This window comes from Lactuca virosa, chromosome 9 (genome assembly GCF_052849685.1).
Source record: "Lactuca virosa cultivar CGN04683 chromosome 9, Lactuca_virosa_CGN04683_v6, whole genome shotgun sequence".
In the NCBI taxonomy this organism is placed as follows: Eukaryota; Viridiplantae; Streptophyta; class Magnoliopsida; order Asterales; family Asteraceae; genus Lactuca; species Lactuca virosa.
In genome coordinates, this window is record NC_136434.1 from 214191135 (window position 1) to 214208438 (window position 17304).

Consider the following 17304-nt stretch of genomic DNA (forward strand, 5'->3'; position numbering starts at 1 on the left):
TATTAGTTGAAAGAAGAAAAATTATGTACATGTATTATTTTATTTAGGGTCAATGTTATAAAAGTTTTTTAGGTTCACCTTTTTCTACAGATGTCATATTTTGCATCGAGTCCCATTGAATAACAAAAAGTTATATAAAAAATTAATGCACCAGCGTACTGTTATAAATTCTAACAGTAACTAAAAAGTGGGTTTCTCCATAATCATTACCTTTGAAGATTGTTTGTAAATTCAAATTACTCCTAAACGGGTCAAAATAAATTTCTTCCTTTTTTTCATGTTAATCAATAGTATTGTTCAAAATTGTTGGTTTTTTATCTTTATTTTTCTTATGATTGAGGGCTTCTTGAAGCTTCTTTGTATCTTTTTTCCATGTTACTTGGTACACTTGTTGGTTGTGGATGATTAATTTTCATATTTTTGCCTTACATTGCACAAGTTGCCAATGACATTCTCTTCTCAAAACTCTAATACTCGGTATTATGTTGAAGATGGGGTATATGATCACAATTGATGATGTATCATTGGACTATGAACTAGATGATGACATTGAAAGGCATATGACAATTGGTGTAAGGTTTTTTTTTTATTATCTCAGTTAATAAGAGAACTTTCTGGAGTGGGTGAAATGGGAGATTAGTCAAATGATGAGGAAGACAACATCCACACAAATATGTACAAGTATTATTGTTATGCTTGCATGCCAACAAAATAACATTATAAAGTTACCGATTAAATAATAAAAATAAAATGATTAGCTAAAAGATAACTATTATTAAATTTTTAATGCAAATTTGTCACAACTGGCATTTTTGCTAGAAAATTTTATTCTCATGAAACCATCTTCTATTGTAAGGCTTGTAATCTAAGTGAATATCATGCTCTATGCTCATTCAAATACATCTCATGTGTTCAAATAAGGTTTGAAAACCCTAGAAATCCCGGTTTAAATTCATTATGGACTAGGATTCTCTTGTTGGGCCTGATGGACCAATAGATCTTAAACTTGACTACTTTGGGCCTAAAACCCTAATTAGGTTCTAATTGGACCCAATTCATAAATCTATAACATTTTGGGCTATGATGAGCCATAAAGGATTTAATTACCCCTAATGGGCCCTAAACCCATTTCTTTTACCATTTTGGGTCGTGAGCCTCCTTAAGAGCCCAATGGGCCGAGAAACATCCTTCTTGGGCCTCATAGGAATATAATTAAGCATGAATGGCCCCAATCTTCTTTTCCTTCTCCTTTCCTTTCTCACCTTCGGCCCAACTACAAAAAAAAAAAAAAAATTATGGGATTATTCTAATGGTGCCACATACTTTTTGCATGGAGGATATCCATGCAAAATGTCCACCAAATATCTAGATCAGTGGAATATTAACCATTAACTAAAGACCAAAAGCTTCTATTTCTTTCTCCTTTCTTATCCTTGGCCGAAGGCAAGAACACACACACAAACCATTACCAAACTCTCTCTAAATGCACATTCAAGAACACCTCTTCCCTTTCATCAAAAATTTTGAGAATTAGAAACATTCCAAGGAAGCTTTTCATCCAAAAATCACTCCAAGATACATTCTAGTGGTAAGATCTCATAAGACTAAGTGATATATTTTCTTTCTACACTTAATCACTCCTCTTACCACCTCAAATTCGTGACCATGCTCCCTAGAACTCATCAAGATTCGAAGATCACTTCAAGAAGCTAGCTAGAGTCATAACTTACACCACCTTCTTCTTATCTTCATCAAAACCGAAATCCAAACCCCAAGGTGAGTTCATACCCCTTGTTTTCAGTTTTCATATGATTTTAGGGGAGAATATAAGTTGCTTTGTGTATATCTATGTGTATATGCATGACTATGTGTGTTTTCCATGAATTATTTGTTGATTATGTGTTGATTACTTCATTAATCTAAAAATATGTTAAGAACTTGAAGTTTATCACTTGGATCTTCATAAGAACCTTGAGAAAAGTATGTTTTATCACATATATTACATATAAACTTGTAGATCTGGGAATTATACACTTAAAATAGCAAAATGAGTGTTGTGCTCAAACATCTATAACTTATACTCAAAAATCAGCTTTTGACAGGAAACTTTTAGCCCAATCTCGAACTGTTTTGACCCTCTTAATGGAAATATTTTTCAAAACTGTTTTACATGGATAAAGTTCGGATTTATACCTTTAAAATGACTACTCTCACGTTTTCATACGATTTTTCTACAATTTTTGGCGAATTTTACAAAACTGCCTATCATATTTGAAATAATTTCGGACCAACCTGTGAAGGTGAGTAATTTCACACTAGTTTGAGGCCATCAAAAATTATGAGAAACATTGTGAACAAAGTAGACAAAATTTCCAAACTTCCAGAATTTATGGATCCAAATTTCGACTTACGATGAATTTTCTACGAATTTTCCAACAACTAGGTCAGAAAAGCCCAAAACCAGAAAAAATGTGTATTTTCACAAAAATCAAGCCAAAAATGATATTTTTGACAAAATGGGTTTAAAATGTTATTTTTACCACAAACTAGTCATCAACACAAGTTTTGAACAAAATGGAGACTAAAGTGTTATTCTTACAAAAAAAATTGGGCCTTAATTGTAAATTTTTGGCTTATTGGGCCAAGAACGTCATTTTTACAAAAGTGGGCTTTTATGCTATTTTAGTGAATACTTGAACCAAAACCAACGATAAACTAACAAATGGATTAATTTGATCATTTTCTAGGTTATTGGGCCTTAGTGGCCCATTTTTATGTATGATAGGTCCTGTATACTATTTATATGTTTATTGGGCCTCATTGACCCATTAACATGTGCGACGGACCTTGGATACTATTTGTGTGCTATTTGGGCCTGTAAATACCTTACATGTGAAATGGGCCTTAGTCGTCCTTTCATATATATACTTCGGGCCCATGTTATATAATTTCATTCCAATTTGGGCCTTTAAATGATTTACATGTTTAGCGATGCCTTAGTGGTTCACTTTCATGGTTCATTGGGCCTGTAATGAGATTATACCTTTCTTCGCGTAAATTCGATTAAGGATCTAGTGAGTTTTGTCGGTTGGCACCTATTAAGTGTACGATCGTAGCATGTAGTTATAACCAGAGTCTCTTGGAGGGAGAACGGGGATTTGTGTATAGATCTATACGGGGATGACACCCCACACCTGAGCTGTTCGCTACAGTTAGACTAACTCAGTCTAGGGTGACGAAAACCTTATAATCAAAATCAAAACCGGCGTCCAACAACGCCAAGACAGGCGAAATTGTCATTAGTTAGTATGGTTATGACGGCTCACTTAGAGGAATTAACGTTATGAAGTTTACAGAAGACCATTCTCTTTTCTCTTGGATTACTCGGAAACATTCTTGTACTGGTACTCAACCTCGGGGGTTGGTATGGCAGCTGTCTCTTTTACAGACAACATCGGGTTGTCTGGGAACATTCTCTTTACATGCTCTTTACATTCTCTCTACATTCTCTTAACCCTTTTAGTCAAATAAACAATAACATACATGCATTAATACAAGATCTAACACAAACATACTAAACAGTTTGCAGAAAATATAGGATTTTCTGGTGGTTTCAAAATTATACAAATCTTTTTCACAAACATGCTTATGAACTCACCAACATTTTATGTTGACCGTTTTCAAAATAACTTGTATTCTCAGGAAACCGTTGAAGCAGAATGAACGAAACAAACTAATGGATATTGTGTTATATTTTGTTTCATCATACTCTTACTATTTAGGCATTTAATATTCAAATACAATACTCGATGTAAACAATGAATGTTGTTATATTACATGTGTGATGATGATGATGTTATGTTTCAATTATATTCACTGTAATGATATTTCAAGATGAAGTCATGCGCAAGCCCCCGGTCGTTTCCGCCGTCTGGTTCGGGGGTGTGACAAAATTCATTGTCAGCTTTCTCATCATTTACAACCTTTTTATTAGCACTATATACGTTGCGGAGTAAAATATGCGGACCACATAGTCATTTTCGCAAGTGATGTCCAGCCTAGCTGGGTTGATGCATCGAGTTTATACACATGTGGGGCGTGAGATTGGGAGTTTGATTCCCTTAAACTACCTCTTGTGGTGCCACATATGGAGAATTTTTCCCTGGAAATCCCTATGGAGACTGGGTTTGCCCTGTAAAGGAGCTCGAACTCGAGATGCTCGTTGAAATATTGAGAGCAGTTTCTACTTAATTCGTTTGTAATTTCCAAAAAAAATGTATTCATTTTCGTTTAGTGGCGAGCATATTGACCCAATTTTTTCGAACAGAACAATATGATACCTTATATTTAAAATCGATCTTCAATCCTATAAATGCTCTCGAAAAACATTAGTACAATGGTACCCTTTGGTTTGGTACCGATCTAGAACCGAGATTACCCATAAGTTCAAACTAAGGGCCTGTTTGATAAGCCTTCTAACTAGGTCCAAAGTTAGGACCCAGTCCTCAATCCCCAATCAGCTTGTTTGTTTTGCCTTTTGCATCCTTGGACTCGGTCCCCAATTGTATGTTGATTCGGTCCTCCAACAAAACGAAGCTGACTCAGTCCTTCTTTTACCTTTCATGTATTTGCCCTTCACCTTTGTTCCCAATTAGAATTCACGCCTTCGCTTCTTAAACAACAAGAACGATATTCACTATCGCTCCTTCCCCCGCCAGTACATTCTCTCTTCGTCTCCGCTCCGGTATGGAAATATAGATTAAAGTGCGAGGGGAGAGCATTAAAGTTTATCATCGTCGACTGATTGTGGTCGTATTTGTGGCCTCCTTCCGATCGAAATTAAGGTTTCTCAATCCAATATAAAGGTACTCTCGAGTCTTCTATTTGATTCTTGTATTCTTTAACACTTGAAAAGAGCTTCAATTAGTGATTTTTGGAACTTGATATGTTATCAGGTATTGAATGAGCACTTTTTTCTTCTTCCACTCACTGATGTTCATAGAATGTATATTCGTGAATACCATGTTGCTCATTACACATAATCTGAGGTAAAATCTCACCATTTTCTTTATTTTCATTATGTCTTTGGGTTCTTGGATGTTTGTTATGTCATATGTGTCTACTCATGATTGTCCGATTCAATTCCCATTTTGAAGTAAGTTTTACCTGTTTCTTGCTTATTTACCTAGAAAACTTCAAGGTTATTTTGTTTATATACCTGTTTCTTACTTATTTACCTTCAAATTTCGAGTATGTTGCTTGCTTATTTCTATCAATTTTGATTATGGTTCTGTTTAGTTTGAAGATCGATTGATTTTATGATATTTTTACACACCTTTTTCAGGTAAATTGAATCACTTTCTTTGATTATCACTTTCTTTTATTATGCAACAAACATTATAATAAAATGTTGAAAGGAGTTTTTGTTGCTCATAAAGGTATTAAAGCCTAGAACACAGCAAAAGCTGACAATTGTGGGGGAAGATTTCCAAGAGGTACTTTCAAGGTGGAAAATGTTCTTTCTCTAAATGTGCAAGTGATGTTGAAACGGTAGAAGAAAGAACAAGATTGTTGTTTTACATTCTCTTATTATGGGCTTTGTCATGGGGTAGATCAGATAAGGATTGCAAGTTTATAATCACTACTATGTTGGGCTCTTTTCTACTATGGTTATTTATTGTTTACGTTTTTAGAAGTTTATCATGAGCAAATAGTTATGCTCATTTAATTGTACAACAGAAATAGTTATTGAAACCACTCTTTAAAGACATTTTATAAATTGGTTTTAATTATAAAGATTGCATATTCTTCCTTACGATTATAAACACAATTCCAAACAAATGAAAAAAGAATCAAACAGCATAAACTCAATCAGATGTGGATTTAATCAGAACTTCTAACTCAGTCAGCTTTAACTCAGTTAGCAACTATTAAACGACTTATAAACCTACTTTCACAAACTAAACCAATACCAAAAAATGATATTGTGGTAATATATAACTCCTAAAGATGAACAACCAAGAGAACATTGTTTAAAATTTACAAACGGTTGTATTACTTTTAGTATTGCCATTTTTTAAATATTTAAATAAGTAAATATATTCAGTTTTTAGGTGAGTTTTGTTGGCTCATTTGACATGCTATCGATGAAGATATGTAAAAAATGAAATTTTGAGTTATGATTTTATTGTCTTCATTTGTTGGACATTTTATTTTTTGTTGGGCAAATGGTAGGAATACTACACATCCATCTCGTTTCAGAGTTCAACTTAACGAGAGAAAAGAAAAGAAATGGGTGGAAATGAGAAGAAAATAAAAAAAAATGGTGTTCCCGAGTTTCATTAAAGAAAGAATAAAATGATTAATTTTCTTTCTCTTCTTTTCTCTCCTAACTTTCTTTTCTTTTCTCTTCTTTTATTTTGTTAAACTCGAGAACTAGGCATAAAGGAAGGAAGTGTAGAGAAATGGAAGCATCATTTTTCCTCCTAACTTTTCTTCCGACTTTCTTTTCATTTTCCTTCCGATTTGGGAAGATTTGGAATAAAGAATAAAATGATTAATTTTCTTTCTCTTCTTTTCTCTCATGACTTTCTTTTCTTTTCTTTTGTTAAACTCATAAACTAGGCGTAAAGGAAAGAAATGTAGAGAAATGGAAGCATCATTTTCCCTCCTAACTTTCCTTCTAATTTGGAAGGATTTGGAAAAAAAAAATGATTAATTTTCCTTCCACTTCTCTCAAACTCGGGAACACGAACGTCAAATTTATTTTCATTACTTTTCTCTTCTTTTCTCCTTACTTTCTTTTTTTTATTTGCTTAAACTCAAGAACTAGGCGATGAAGTTTGTTTTGAGGGTTGTATTTTTAAAATATACATTTAGTTATCTATAATCTAAAAAGCACATATTTTAGGGTTCCAAAAATTGAAAATTTAATTTTTCTTGTCATTAATGGTGTTCTTCCATAAACACAAGTTTCGTAAACATTGTTGTTTTTCATCCATCAAATAGAATGGGCATCTAAACATTGTAAAATAGAGGTTTTAGCGATATGTGCTTTTGTAATTAATAATGTGATTTTGTGGATCCGTACAAGTTTAAGATTATTTAGTTTAATATTTTTATAAATCATTATGCCATATAAGAATTATATTATACTTTTCTCAAAATAAAATATATGATTTAGTAAAAGCAACATACCAAACAATACATGGATATAAACATCCCTTTTAATATACTTCGAACAAACTCCCACCTTTCATCTATTTTAATTTTGTTAACTCTATTGCCTGATAATTGTATATGGGTGGCCAAATATAGTTTTAAACAAACTTATCCGCTACTTGACCAATTGATGATGATGGTGACAAATACTTACAATATATAAATAAAGATATGGTAAGATAACAAGAAGCGGGGATAGCTCAGTTGGGAGAGCGTCAGACTGAAGATCTGAAGGTCAGGTGTTCGATCCACCTTCACCGCAAATATTATTTTCCTTCCTGATACTATTCCAATTTTTTTACACAAATGTGATTTTCATTTTTCAGTAAATCTTTTAATTGAACATGTTACCAATTCCAAACATGCTCAATTGCTCATATCAAACTAAATAAGTTCTAATGTTATATATAATTAACATTTAAATACTGCTAAAAGCATACTATCAAATAAAACATTTAAATACTATTATAAGCATACTATTAAATAAAAAAAGAAATAGAATAAGCATTTATAAAACAATTAGCAACTAGCAAGGTGATATGTTTTAATATACTTCGTACAACATGAAACTCACTTGACCTGTTTTATTTTTAATTTTAAAATTCTAACCATTTGTTATATCTCACATAATTATAAATATAATTAAAATCTAAATTTTCTTATGTGAGCGAAGTAGCTAAAGGTACAATTAGTAAGGCATAATGTACAACTATATTAATGCATGAAATTTAAGTTTAATTCCTAAACTTTGTGTAATCCGCCACTTGCAACCCTTTCATTTTGTAAAATAATATTTTTCATCCCTTTACTTTTTAAAATATTGTTTTCACCCCTCCACCTTCAACTTTGCAAAATGTCACTTGCAACTCTTCATTTTGTAAACTTTCGTTTTATTCCCCGTCCCCATATATAATACGATTTTCCTTCCTTTACTTTCCTAATATGCAACAAAAACACGTAAACTTGTGGAAAAACATGGACTTAATTACTAGTTATAAGCAAAATATAACTCATGTCAATGATAAGAATTATGACAAAATAGATAATAGTAATTGATTTTGTCCGATTAAGCACCCAAGTTTTGATGTTTTTTTATATGAACCGTCGACATATGGCATGTATATGTTAGCTTATAAAATACCTTATTTTTGAGGTTATTGTAATTTAGTATTTGTGATTAGGCGTGCAAATGCTACTATGCTAGCTTATAAGCTTACTCTTTGAGCTTGTTGTAATTTAGTGTTTATACTACAAAATTAGTTTATACTTTATAACAATTTATAAACTAGCTTTTTGATAAACTATTTGTGTCTTAAGATAACTTATTAAGACAAGACGAAGTTCAGAAGCGATTTGGAAATGGGATAGGCGGTACCAGGGGTATCGCCGGGAAGCGGTACCTAGCTTGAGTGTGTTCAGCGGTTTCGTGGGTTTAATGCTTTCAATCGGGATGGTGAACTCATGAGTATTGATTGTCTTGTACAAATGTATGCATGTGAATTTCAAACAATTAATCCAGGGGATAATGACTTATATGGGTAATACACTTTTCGATTTGTACACATTTGGTCACTGAGTTTTTTTTTCTGTCCATATTTTCCCCTTCAACTTGTTTAACTGTACACATTCAGTCTTTATGATCGGCTACTCCAGGTAAGCCAGAAAAAATGACTTAATAGGGTCATATATTTCTCATTTTGTACACATTTAGTCCTCAATATTTTCTTGCACATCTAGTCCTTAATATACTTTTTTGTTGCAAAATAAGTCATTTTTGTTTTTGTCCACATTTAGTACTTATGAACGATTTCTTTAGGTTTTTCTCATGACATCCTACATAAGACAATTATTAATGAGGTGTTTAGGGTTGTTCATGCTTATAGTTAATGTGGCCTCGATTGCTTGGTGTTTAGGTCTTGTATTCTGAACATCGTAACTTCTTCATATGATCTCAAATTTTAACAATCGCTATATCTACGCCTTCGCATTTGAGTCTACTACAATTTTCGTTAGATTACTCCCGTTAAAAAGTAATATATTTTTAATTACAATTTATAAAAAAATGTTCATACAAACATTCATAAAGAACACATGTATATAAAGATTGTAAGTAAAAATATATTACTTTTTAACTGGAGTAATCTAAATGAAAGTTGTAGTAGACTCAAATATGAACCCGTGTATATAAAGATCGTTAAAATCTGAGATTGTATGAACAAGTTATGTCATTCAGAACACAAGACCTAAGCGAAACACGAGACCGAAGCAACCAAGTAGTTGAGGTCGCAGTGGCCATAAACATCAACAACCACGAACACCTCATTAATGATTATCCCACATAGGATGCCATGAGCAAAACCTAAAGAAAATGGTCATAAGTACTAAATGTGTGCAAAAACAATAAGGATTTATTTTGCAACAAAAAAATATTAAGGACTAAATGTGCAAAAAAATATTAAGGACTAAATGGGTACAAAGTGATAAATATATTACCATATTAAGTCATTTTTCCTGGTTCACCTGGGGTAGTCAGTCATTATCCCTTAATTCAATGGCAATAGACAATTCAATGCATGGACAGAGAATTGATTCTCCTGCAAACTTTATTTTGAATTATTTTGAATGCATGTTGACCTTTGAACATATTCATATGGCTTCCTTTCTTTATTTTTTTTCCTTTTTTTATAAGTTTATAAAGATGAATACACATTTCACTTATTTGTAGTGTGTTTTTTCTGAGAAATTTTATATTCGTTCAATTCCTTCAACTACATTTAATGGATTCCCGAGGCGAAACTAAACAAATCGGTTCTAGCCAAAGATGCAAATCCATACAATGCGGTTCAAGTCAAGATATTTCATTTTCTCTTTCTAGAATTTCAAAATCTAAACTATCAACAATACCAAAACTACCAACAAAACCAAAAGTACCCACAACAATATTTCCTGGTGCAACAATCTTACAATATATTTAGACTTCCAGAGGAAAATCAGAGTTATAATCAATGGAATCAGTTTTCTCAAAGGGTTCCAGAAACCCAATTCCAATCTACACAACCCAATAATTCTCAGTTCTGTGATGCTCAGAACGTAGAATCTGACATTTCTAGTGACGAACCGGCTCCCGAAAGAAACAAAGAAGAAACCAATTAGGAATTGCAACTCGTTGCTAAGAAAAAAATGCAACTATACACACCGCCAGAAGTAAAAGAAATAGGTGGAACACGAAGAGTTGGCTTTGGCTAGGGCATATGTCGATGTTTCTAAAGATCACTAACACAAAAATCAACAAAGGTTCGATGCATTTTGGGAGAGGGTTATAGAGCATTTTAATGTTTAAATGGGAGGTTCGGATCGGCCATGGCACCAAGTAAACTCAAAATGGAAAGACCTCCAAAAGAAATGTAACGCTTTCAACTGCATCTATAACCGTAGGATGAATAGTGTGGCTAGCGGGAAATCTGAGGTTGATGTTTTACATGTTTCACTAAGCGAGTATCTGCGGACTATTAATCATAAAGCTTCTTCTCATCAACAAGCTTGGGAGTAGTTGAAAGACAACGCGAAATGGGCATTGGTTACAAAAGTTAGTGAAGACTCCCTGCCTCCTTCAAAAAAAACCAAAACATCTTCATCTAACGCTTACACAACATCTTCTGATGCACAATATCCTCCCGAATCCCCCCAACAACACCAATAACAATTGTTTGATGTTGAAGATTCACCGACTCAGAGAAAAATAAAAGGAAAGAAAGCGGCATCAGCATCGTCAAAAGAAAATGAAATGTTTGATCTTGTCAAACAAATTGTCGACATCAACACTACAACCAACAAAGAGGCGGAACAGAGAGAACGATATCAGGGAAAAATATTGCATATTTTTGAAGCTAATGAAGAACAGAAAGCTCAAATGTTGGAGCTGGAGATAGAGAACCAAGATATGGAGTATTTTCTCCAACCACATGATCATTTGACTAAAGGTATTTTGCGCATGGTGCTTGAAGGGAAATGACAAATTGAAACTAAATATTGTTGGGAGTTATAGAACCTGTGAATTTCAGAATGCCTACATCATTTGACTGGAGATTCTTTTTTCTTATTTATTTATTTTTATTTTTTTATTAAGATTCTCTATATATACACTTGTTTATATATATATATATATATATATATATATATATATATATATATATATATATATATATATAGAGAGAGAGAGAGAGAGAGAAAGAAAGAGAAAGCGAGAGAGAGAACCAAGATCAAATAAGAATGAACATTTTGGTAGGAATGTAAGAAATTTTTTATATACATATTTTTTTAGAAAACAAACAAAATGAATCATTAGATGATTCACAAGAAAAAATTCCAAAAAATAACACTTTCATGATTCATTCTTAAGTAATCAAGAAAAAAAATTCATTTTTATTACAATTTTAGTGAATATCAACAAAATCATCGTAAAAATGAATCATCGAGATGTTTTTTTTTGGATTTTTTTTGTGAATCATGTTATTTTTTATTCATCTAGTGATTCATTTGTTTTGTTCGCCAAAAAAATATGCCAGAAAAAAACTTCTTACCTTCCTACCAAAAAAAAATTCTTACCATATATATATATATATATATATATATATATATATATATATATATATATATATATATATATATATATATGTGTGTGTGTGTGTGTGTGTATGTTTCATTTTCTCTCTATCTGTTCCCTATTTTCAAAATGAATCCAAACGTTCAGAAAATAGTAATGAAAGGTAACAACAATAGTTCATCATCTGAGCATGAACATATCAACAATAATTTGTTACATGCATTGTCTCGTATTTTACAACTTCTTATTCCGAATAATGTTAAGTTCAAGCAACATTCAAAGGAGAAACACAATCGAAAGAGATCATTTAGAGAAGGAATGACTACTGATCCGACATTACTTTGCGAATGATTCAACCTACACACACAATTCTGTATAAGCTTCTGTATGAGCAAAGGTTTGTTTATGCGACTTGTTGGTGAACTGGAGATGAATTATCCCTATTTTCAAACAACATGGGATGCAACAAATCAGAGAAGTTTCAGTGCGCTACCAAATGCACATTAGCAATACGTCAATTACCGAAGGGTTATAACCCAGACTCGTTAGATGAGTATCTGAATATGTCAGAAATAACTTCTCGTGAAGCTCTTCAAAACTTTTGCTATGGTGTTGTCCAAATGTATAAGGCTGAATATTTACGTTGTCCAATATCCACTGACATTCAAATTTTGTATGAAGCACATGAAGCTAGACAAGGATTCCATAGAATCCTTGGTAGCATTGACTGCATACATTGGAATTAGAGGAATTGTCCAACGGAACTGAGAGGTTAATACATGAGGGGTAACCATCAATATCCAACAATGATACTAGAAGCGGTGACGTCACAAGATTTATGGTTTTGGCATGCATTCTATGGTGTAGCCGGTTCGAACATTGATTTAAACATCCTCTACCAATCACCACTGTTTGATGAGAAATACCATGGAACAAGACCTAATTCTTCATTTTATCTGAATGATGAACACTACAAGTATGGTTACTATCTTGCAGATGGAATATATCCAACATGAGCTATATTTGTGAAGGCATATCCATATCCAGTAACCGACAAAAAGAAACAATTCAATACGGCACACGTATCAACAAGAAAGGATGTTGAACGTGCTTTTGGGGTCCTTAAAGGACGTTGAGACATATTAAAAATGCTTGGCTATGACGGTGAAGAAAACAAAAAATATAATTGTGAAACCCTCCACCGGCTTCGATTCGATCTTACTAATCACATTGAACATGTCTACATTCCAACTCTATATAACTAGTTAATTTTTATTGTTGTTTTAAGATTTTAATTATTTTGTCTTTTAAGTGTGTTTTTAGTTATCGTGTTTTATAATTATTATGTATTTTTTTATTTGTAGTGTGGTTTTTTAATTAAATGTTATTATTATTATTATTTTATATATATTTTTGTTTTACATTAGCAAAAGTTTATTTTTAAATGAAAAAAATGTTATGTTTTATTTTATTTTATATTTCATAATTTAGTTAAATAAAAAAGAACGATGTGACAAGCGGGTTGAATAAGTTAGGAAAGATATGATTTCCATGTGTTGTGAGTTAAGAAAAATTGGAAGAGAGAGAAGAGATAAAAATTTGATGTGACAGTGGGTTGAGTGGATTGGCAGAGAATGACTCCCTCTTCCCTAATAAGTTAACTTATAAGCTTAAAACTAGTTTTTCTATCATGCCAAACACAACCAAATGTTTAAATTGTTATAATATAAAGGGAACTTGAGTAATCTAACTCTTATAAACGATCATTTTAACAAAAATAACCAACATTTTTTTTGGTAAAATGGTCACATGCTCCAGAACATAGCATTACGAAGTTGTGGTCTCCGTTCCAGAGTTCCTATTCTGGATTATAACCTCAGTTTTTTTCGTCTTATATATATATATATATATATATATATATATATATATATATATATATTTGTGTGTGTACGTGTGTGTGTCCATATGTGCTTAGAACCTTACCTTCAACCAAGTAATTCACATTTATCTCTTATGAAACTGCTTCAAAATGAGTTTCTCAGAGAGTCAGCACGAAGAAAGCTTTAACAACATGCATGTTTACCTTTACAATTAACCTTAGGCGAACTGACCCACATACTTACACTCACATCAGAGCTGATTTGATGGATAATTTTGAAGCTTGTTTTGTGACTACTAGATGGGCGGTATATTTGTTTTTTTGTACTTTTCTATTGTTTCTTTAAAATTGATAATGTTTCTACATCTAAATTAATTTGTTTTTGTTCCCAAAAAAATACAGGTTCATGCATTCATAGGCTGCTTCTTGCATGTGATCTTCATAGGTAGTGTCCCTCTTAGAGGGGACTACCTAAAAACATTGTTTTGTAGCGGTTACTATCAACGGGAACAATTAGACCCTCCATATAGCATTTGGTATGGCCGTGGAAAATAATCTCTACTAGTGTACCTGGTTCCTTATGAGGTTAAGAGAAGCTCTGAAACAGGGTAGGGAAGTATCATTCAAAACAAATATGGACGATGTCGTTAGTTCTTGCATAGAGCATGTATTCCATGATTCTTATCATGGGTATACTTCTAAAAGTGTGTTCAAGTATATGCACACAAGAGGCGTCTCTGGCAGAACATTACAACCTTTGTTCTGGATGACATCCAACTTATATACTGTGTCTAATTTTAAAGAAAACTTCTGTCGACTGACCCCTAATGCTCGTGAAGTGCTTGCCAACATCAGCCATGCGAAATGGGTAAGAGCTTATTTCCCTAACATCCATTGGAATGTAGTCAACATTGATGATCCCCATTTTTTTTGTGTTATCGATAAATCAACGCAATGTACCGATAATAATGCTTACCGAGGCAATTCGTGATTACATTTAATAGACTTTCGTTGAACGCAGTTTAATGACATGTAAAATATCGGGTGAAATATTAAATTTATTTAATTACTTGTACAAGAATCTTATTTGATCATATTTACTTTTCAGCGAGTTTGACTATCGTACTCACCCCGTATGCTGAAAATGGTGCTTCATAAAAGGATGTAACAGTTTGTTCGGTGGCAAGAAACAAGGATCCCGCCAGAGATCCCGTCTCCGCTCCCGTCCTGGAATTTATCGGGTTTTTGATTTTAAAAAAACTTATGTTGTTGATCTGAACCGTCATACATGTTCATGTGGGAAATGGCGCATCCTGGGTATAGAGTGCGGTCATGTTATTACACCATCACGTCATTAGAACATCCATGAAATACCTGATATGATTCAGATATATTACCGGGGTGATATGTTTCAGACTGCCTACTAAACAAACCATGCATCCTATTCCCCTCCATCACAATGGGAAATACCAGACCCTTTGATTGCAATTTTATTGTCATGTAATTGCAATTAATTATGTTTGTAATTGATTTACAGCGTGCAATGGAAAATATTATTATTGCACTAATATTTGTTACATATTACAAAGATAGAAAAAACATAATTTACAAGTACCATACTAATACTAACAAACAAGCAAACATTACATATTAAAAAGATTAATAAGTGGTATAGAAGGGAAACTGAGTTGATGAACATAAAACTTACAACTTGTACATAACAATTCCAAAAAAGAAAATCCAACTACAAATTAACGCTATCTTCAAGTGCATATTTTGGGTTTCAAGTTTCTTCTTCGATCGAAATAAGTTATGTAACACTCGGTTTAGAAGGTGCTCGGTTGCGACTTCGGAGGCCAAGGGTATAAGCATAATCTGTCGATTCGGCCTTTTATGGGTCTCGGGTCTTATTCGGAAGGTTTTAGGGCTCGGGTGTGGAGCTAGGAGCGGAGGGTTTCTCACCACCTTTTCGTGGATATGAAGTTCATAGGAAACAGACTTAGAATGAAGAAGTTATAGTACTTTGAGGTTATTGGCATTATTGGCCCTTAGTGGAGAAAAGTGGCAAGGAGATCCCATGCATGAAAGGTGGCCAGCACAAGAGTACGCCCAACATAAGCTGGGGTACGCCCAACGTAGAAGGGATAAGTGGTCGCGGGTGTTGGACACGTACGCCCAGCGTACGCTCAGAGTCCCCAAACCCTAATTTTTAGGGTGTGCCACTATATAAAGAACATTATGCCCTCAAGGGTCAGCCTCCTTCTCATCCTTAAACAGTTTTCATGAAACCCTAATCTTCTTTGAGTCTTCTTAGAGCTTGGAAGGCTTTGTGAGAGCATTTTGGTGTTTTGGATCCACCCTTCAAGGAAGCAAAGGTCAAGGCAAGGTGTTGGTGCAAAAGAGAAGGTTCAGATCTGGGATTGTTGCTTTACTTCAGACCTCTTCAAGGTATAAAGTCTTGGGCTTGATGATTAATCTCTTAGATCTCTCTTAGGATGAGTTTATGGACTCTTTTGGTCCCAAGAATGGATATTTATGACTCAAGCACTTTTTAGGTTCACGGTTTGCCACCCTTAGTATCATGTGAGTCCCATAAGCAGTAAAGTTTCAATCTTTAGGGCTCATTTGTGGCCATGCATGAGATCTAGCCCTTTTCATGGAATTTGGTTGTCACATTTTAAGTTTGGGCTCATTTGGTGGATTGCAAGCCACCAAGTAATCAACTTTATGGATTAAGATGTCGAAGAGGACTTGGATCTATAATTGTAGCTGCTGGAATGGAGTATTAAGCACTTAATGGAAAAGTAGCTTAACAGAGGAGTACGCTGGGCGTACATGCACGTACACGCAGTGTACACCACCTTCAGCCAGTACGCTTAGCGTACAAGGGAGTACGCCATGCGTACTCATCGGTTTTGGGCTTGGAGTATTCTGGGCCTCGGGTTGGGCCAGGCAGTGAACTTTGGGCCTTGGGGGACCATCAGAAGTCAGATGTTTTGGTCCAGGAATATGTTTGGGCTTAAGGTAAGGCTCATTAGAGGGATTGAGCCCAATTTAGCAAATTGGGCCATTAGTGGGCCACTAGTGGGCTTGGAAAGCCTACCTAGTGTTGGGCTTTTGTTTTGGGATTGGGCCTTAGTTTGGATCATACTGGGCCAGGGGTAGAATGGTCATTTTACCCCCATGCATGGATTAAGGATTATGGTATTGGGGCCCACTTGCTAATTGGGTATATTGATCGGTATTGATAGCTCAGGAAGGGGACAGAGCAGCAGCTAAGGATTTCTTTTAGGAAGCTTCTGCATTCGAGGTGAGTTTTCTCACCATACCAATGGGTCTAAGGCACCAAGGTCGGTCCATTTTGTGATAGTTGGTATACTTGCTGGGTAGGGGTGTGTGGCATATTTATGCATTGATACGTGGTAGAGATAGCCTTTACGGCTAATGGTAGAGATAGCCTTTATGGCTAAGGGTAGAGATAGCCTTTATAGCTAAGGGTAGAGATAGCCTTTGTGGCTAATGGTAGAGATAGCTTTATAGCTAGTTGATATGTGATATGTGGTAGAGGTAGCTTTTATAGCTAATTGATATGAGATATGTG

At 34.0% G+C, this 17304-nt stretch overlaps 1 non-coding gene across 1 annotated transcript; it reads left to right on the plus strand.

Moving 5' to 3' along the window:
- The first annotated feature begins 7410 nt into the window (after positions 1-7410).
- On the plus strand, positions 7411-7483 carry TRNAF-GAA (transfer RNA phenylalanine (anticodon GAA)). Its single transcript has one exon. It is a non-coding gene; the product is annotated as a tRNA-Phe (tRNA).
- Positions 7484-17304: the final 9821 nt, after the last annotated feature.